Here is a 6,106-nt window from a genome sequence, read left to right on the forward strand (position 1 = left end):
GCCCATTGTTCCATTTCATTAATATTACCGTTTTTCACATCAATTGATTGGGAGTGCCGGCGGTTCCTTTCCTCCATATCACATCTAATTATTGGCCCGCTTCCGTGCCTTCTACAGCCACCTCCAGCTCTCCCTCTAACTCATGGTTTAATCTCGTCCCCTTCCGCGCTTTGCCCGACCCTACACTGACCCCCCCCCTTTCCATATTCATACCACTCTGAACGCATATGCTATCACTTCCTCAAGTGTCATTGGTTCAATCTCCATCTTTTCCTCATACCATCTGCTCATGTTTTCCTCATCTACTTTCGCCTACACTTTCTATCTCGTTTTCTTTAACTTCCCGCGTCAATATCACCTGCAGGTTTCTTCGAATATTGACACTTGATTATCCTCTCAGATATCCACTTGAATTTCTCCACTTCCTTTACTCTCATAGGCCATAATCGGTCTAATCCAACATGCACGAAAGTAACCTCTTTCTAACTTTGTGACCTTCTTGGCTCTCTACTCTCACGAATTGGCTAATAACCTCGTACTGTTCATTTTTCATTTTTCTTGGCTAAATACACCCAAATTTTCTCGCAGCCGAAATGTATAATATTCGCGTTTGCTTAGGAGCAATAAAATGAGGAATTTGATAAATATTCCTATAACTCAAAGCTTCTGTTTCGTAAAAATTCTCGTCCTTTTAGCGAACAATGATAAACGCCTATCAACACCATTGAATACTACAGTTTACCTCCCGCAAATTCAATATAATCCCTCCGTGCCCCCTCGTAAACTTAACCTCTATTTTCACCCAGAGTCCAAACTTCGCAACTCCTTATTATTTGCCTGTATCTTGAATGTCATCCATTTCTCCTAATCAAAGTTCGCACCTTCCGGCCGCATCTTATGTTTTCCAATTGTTGATCCCATTGACATTAAAAAAATCTAAAAATTATATAAACTCCAAAGGCACCTTTTAAGGATCATCTTTTAATTATTTTCATCTCTCCAAAGGTGAGCTTTAGATCAATCCAATTTGCTTGTTTGGAATTTAAAGCTATTCACGATAAACTCAACCCTGCCGATAAACATAAAAATAAAATTATTATTTTTGATAAACTGCATTTTTCAAGCCGAACTGGCATAACATCAAAGACTATCGAGAGATCGAGTACACTTGCGCCCGCGGCCAGCCTAAAAGCCGGTTGTAGCTAACACAATGCATAACCTTGAATGCGGGGGTCCTTAGGCGCCATCATCAATGAAATTCGAGACCCACCACAATTCCTGAAGACATTCATTACCGGCGCCAGCTGAATACTACATATCGGTTATGGAGAGGGAATGTTAGGCCAAATTACAATTAATTGTTGATATAAAAACTAAAGCAATTAAATAAATAATAACGTAATAGAAACATTATAGAGTAGGTTATCATTCTTTTTTCGTATAACATTAAAATACAACACATAAAAAAAAAGATGGAAGATAAAATTCATCGTTAACTGCACAGAAAAACACTATACAGTTGGCAGCTATAAAGAATCTGTGGAAATCTTCCTAGATGGCAGCTTAAGATGTAAAATTTTTCTATAAACTTTCTTTTTAAACTGAGAAACTCTATACACCTCAACTACACCTCGTTGAATATGATATTTAGTCACTAAGTTTCCTTTAACAAACCCTTCTCTTATAGCATCGCCTCTTCACAGCATGTTACACATTACTCATATTCTCACCACTCCACAGAATAAACAATTTACAACTTCTTTTTAATTACATCGAAAATGTACACTGTTTCTCCTCTTGTTGCACTATTTCTTCTCTTATTACACTATTTTTTTCTTAAACTGCACCCATTTAAGAGATATTTATACTGTTTCTCCTTTTGTTGCACTGTTTTTTCTCTTGTTGCACTATTTCTCCTCTTGTTATACTGTTTCTCCTCTTAAAGGATGCAGTTTAAGATAAAAATAGTATAATAAGAGGAAAAATAGTGCAACAAGAGGAGAAACAGTGCAGCAAGAGGAGAAACAGTATAAATATCTCTTAAATGGGTGCAGTTTAAGATAAAAAATAGTATAACAAGAGGAGAAATGGTGCAATAAGAGGAGAAACAGTGCAACTTTCGTTTAAAGAATATAATTTTCATCTTAGTGGGTGCAGTTTATAGGAGAAACAGTGTAACAAGAGGAGAAATAGTATAACAAGAGAAGAAATAGTCCAACAAGAGGAGAAACAGTGCAACAAGAGGAGAAACAGTATAAATATCTCTTAAATGGGTGCAATTTAAGATAAAAAAATAGTGTAATAAGAGGAGAAATGGTGCAACAAGAGAAGAAACAGTGCAACTTTCGTTTGAAGAGTGTAACTTTCATCTTAATGGATGCAGTTTACATCTGAAAGAGTGCAATAAGAGGAGAAACAGTGTAAATATCTCCCAAAGAGTGTAATTTTTATTTAAAGAGTGTAATTTTCATCTTAAAGCTGCAGTTCACATTTTAAGTAATGCAACTTATAATTTTTTTTTCAGTTAACGATGCAATTTCATCTTCATCCTTCTTTTTCTATAATTTTTTATCTTTATTTTTTTTTTTGCTTTTTTTATAATTTTTTTGGTCACCCCTCTCCACAACGCCGGCGACGATGCCGCTAAGGACCCCCCGCTCCGAGGCTACAGCGCCGCNGTGCAGGGGTGTGTAGGCGAGGGTAAGGATGCACCGGCATATTGTCAGCGCCAGCGAAGATGCGTCATCCTCGGAGACAGCAGAGGAGGAAGGAGAGGGAGAGGACAAGAAGGGCGGGGAAGGGCGAGAGAGGCGTCGTCGTCGGAAACGGTGGAGGAGAGTCAAAGAGGAAAAAAAAAAAGTCGCGGTGCGGCCTCGGCAGGGTCGGAAGCGAGGAAGGTGGGGGTGTGTGGGCGAGAGTCCTCTCTCTCTCCGCCGCTCTCTGGGAAGAGAAAGAAAAAAAGAACGAGAGAAAAAAAAAAAGGAGAGAAAAAAATGTTTAAGGGTATTTTGGTCAATTTGCTGGAAAAACGGACCGAATCTGAAAAAATGAAAAAGGTGGTTTGGTTTTGCAAGTCCAAAATAAGTGGATTTTTTATGCAAATTGGCCAAAGATATTCGTCTCCTTGTTTTAGCAGAATCTTATATTTCACATGTTTGGTGATTTATCATATTCTGAAAAATATTTGAGGGCAAATATGCTATTTTATACTAAATTATTTGTCCATACTTTTATTTATCAAATACTTCAATTAGTTTAAGCAATGCTATTTATACAGCCCAATTGGGATGCACAAGTAGCATTTTTCATAGTGGAAATTGCTATTTGGACACCTACATAAATGTGTAAATGTTACACCCATTCATCTAAGGATTTAAAAGTTTTTATCAGTTTGTATAAATTTTAAAAAAATAATAAGGTAGTGAAAAACATAGTCATCTTTAGATGAGTAGAAGTACAAAAATTTTACCCAGTGTATAATATGTATAAATAGCATTCCACGTAACGCATGAGTTAATCCTGAATTATTATGATATGTATACTAACAAGTAGGGTCGCCAACGAGCCGAACGCAGTGAGTTGGGGCTTGCTTATGTTCGCTCATTTATTGAATGATTCGATCACGTGCTGATTCGTTAAAATATTTAACCAAAAAATTAAGCTCGTTTTTAATTTATTTGTTAACAAATCAAACACAACCTTGATTACAAATTGTTAATTATATCGTCAACCCTATTACTAGGTGAAAATTTTTAAAAAAATTTAAAAATTAGAATTTTAATCTAATAATTGAAATTAACAAAATATATATATCATTACATTTGGGTTGGCCCAAAATCCAAAAGGTGGAAAATGGTCAAAGAGTTAAAATTGTCGATAGGTTAAATCTAACGACGGAAAACTTGTTAGCACCAAACAGTTGATGTTATCGATAGTATTTCAGCCAGACTCTATATGTAGAACTAGGCTAGAATACTATCAATAGCACCAAGCTATTGGTATTATTAGGTTTTCGGTCTTTTGAAGAAAAAACGTACGGTTAGTATGATGTGGGCCTCCTAGGGTTGAGTAGGTTATTGGTTTAATAGTATAATCTAACGGGTAAAAATAGTCAAAAGGTTAAATCTAACAACGGAAAACTTAATAGCACCAATCGCTTGGTACTATAGATAGTATCTTAGTCGGACTATATATATATATATATATAGAACTAGGCTGGAATGCTATCAATAGCACCAAGCATTTTGTGCTATCAAGTTTTTCGCCCTTGGATGAACAACTGTATGGTTAGGATGATGTGAGCCCCCTAAGGTTGAGTGAGTTGTTGGTTGAATAGTATAATCTAACAGGTGAAAATAGTCAAAGGGTTAAATCTAACGGCGAAAAACATGGTAGCACCAAGTGCTTGGTGCTATCTATAGTATCAAACTCTTTATACTATCGAGTTTTCTGCCGTTAGATCTACCATTTGATCATTTCCACCCATACTATCGATAGTATAATAGCATATATATATATATATAGTCCAGTTACTATACTCTTATGAGTACAGAGCCTCTTGTACTCATAAATTTTTAGTCGTTAGATCTACCCTTTAATCATTTTCACCCGTTAGATTATACTATTCAACCAACCACCCACTCAACCATAGGGGGCTCATTATCAACCTAACCATAACCACTCTCATCCTAGCCGCACATTTTTTCATCCGAACGATCGAAAATTTATGAGCACAAAAGGCTCTATACTCATATGAGTATAGTAGCCCCACCCTATATATATATATATATATATATAGAACTTGGCTACTATACTATCAGTAGCACGGAGCGCTCCGTGCTACCAAGTTGTTTTCGATGATGCGGCTTCTAAATCAACGATCGGCTCCGTTAGACTTGATCTACACTATTGAAAATATTTAGAAACTAAATTTCATAATTTTTCGATATTATTTACCTATCAAACAAGTAGTCTAAAATTGAATGGCTGAAAATAAAAATCTCATGAAAAATGATGATAAAAGATTTAAATTCAAGATCAGATATACTGATCTTACTCTAAATAGTGAAAAGAATTTTCTATAAAATTTTCATCGCATTTGGATTGTTTTACACCGTTAAACTCACAAACACACCACATCGGCCATTAAAATTGTCAATTTTGAGATCTTTTGATCACTAGTCAAATGATGTCGAAAAAATCTGAAATTTAGTTTCCAAATACTTTCAATAGTGTAGATCAAGTCTAACGGAGCCGATCGTCGATTTGGAAGCCGCATTATCGAAAACAACTTGGTAGCACAGAGCGCTCCGTGCTATCGATAGCATAGTAGCCGGACTCTCTCTCTCTCTCTCTCTCTCTCTCTCTCTCTCTCTATATATATATATATATATATATATATATATAATCGAACTATTATCCTTTTTGAAGGACGGAGGCCTTCATCGCCCTAAATCCTTTTAGATGCTAGAGATTTGAAATCAATGATCAAAATGATTAAAATTGATTTAGAGTATTTAAAATGTTTAAAAACTAAATTTTATGGATTTAAAAATTATTTACATAGTAATTAATGGATCATAAAATCGACAGTTTTTTATGACCTATATGAGTCGTTTTCTTCTTTAACGGTAGAGAACAATTCAAACAGTTTGAATTTTTAATAAAAAATTATTTATACTATATAGATAATGTTTGATAATTCCGATTGTGAATTGAAAAAATATACTATCTAATTTCACAAAGTTTTTTTTATTTTTGATTATTTATTTTTTGACTCTTCAATGAACTTGATAACAAATTTTAAAATTTATGAAATTTAGTGTTTAGATGCTATAAATATTTTAGATCAATTTTAACGGTTTCGATCATCGATTCGGAATTTCTATCATCTACAAAAAAAAAATAATAGCTGGACTATATTTAAACACTATCGAGCTGAAAGCCAACGCGCCGACTCCAGCTTGTGCTTGACTCGCATATTAAACAGCCAGTCGATATCGACTTCATACCGAGCTGAACACAAGCTAATTCGCTAACAATGAGTTAATTAGCTACCACTACTGCGAAACAAACGGAACTCAGGATACCATCCCAACTATCTTCT

This window comes from Ananas comosus, linkage group 2 (genome assembly GCF_001540865.1).
Source record: "Ananas comosus cultivar F153 linkage group 2, ASM154086v1, whole genome shotgun sequence".
Taxonomy (NCBI): Eukaryota; Viridiplantae; Streptophyta; class Magnoliopsida; order Poales; family Bromeliaceae; genus Ananas; species Ananas comosus.